Here is a 254-nt window from a genome sequence, read left to right as displayed (position 1 = left end):
GAAAGAAAAAACGCATTTTCCAATCATACTTATGTGTAATAAGGGGATTTCACTAGTATGTTCCGGGCGATTTTGTTTTTTATTCACGCGAAAACCTATCAAGTCATAAACAAATAAAGAAAAAGATAACATTCACTGAAGACAACCTGACCAAAATGCATACACAAACTCATAATCAATTGATTTGGGAAAGAGGATAATGATAAGGAAAGAATAATAATGACTTTTATCAACGATGTACACTCTCACCCTGT

At 32.7% G+C, this 254-nt stretch overlaps 1 protein-coding gene across 1 annotated transcript in view; it reads right to left on the bottom strand.

Moving 5' to 3' along the window:
- LOC119587952 overlaps positions 1 to 254 on the bottom strand; it is a gene marked incomplete in the record, with an annotated part of 31,111 nt that overhangs the window by 29,693 nt on the left and 1,164 nt on the right.

This window comes from Penaeus monodon, chromosome 23 (assembly GCF_015228065.2).
Source record: "Penaeus monodon isolate SGIC_2016 chromosome 23, NSTDA_Pmon_1, whole genome shotgun sequence".
Taxonomy (NCBI): Eukaryota; Metazoa; Arthropoda; class Malacostraca; order Decapoda; family Penaeidae; genus Penaeus; species Penaeus monodon.
Note: the sequence above shows the minus strand (reverse complement) of the source record. Positions and strands in the feature narration are given on the sequence as shown.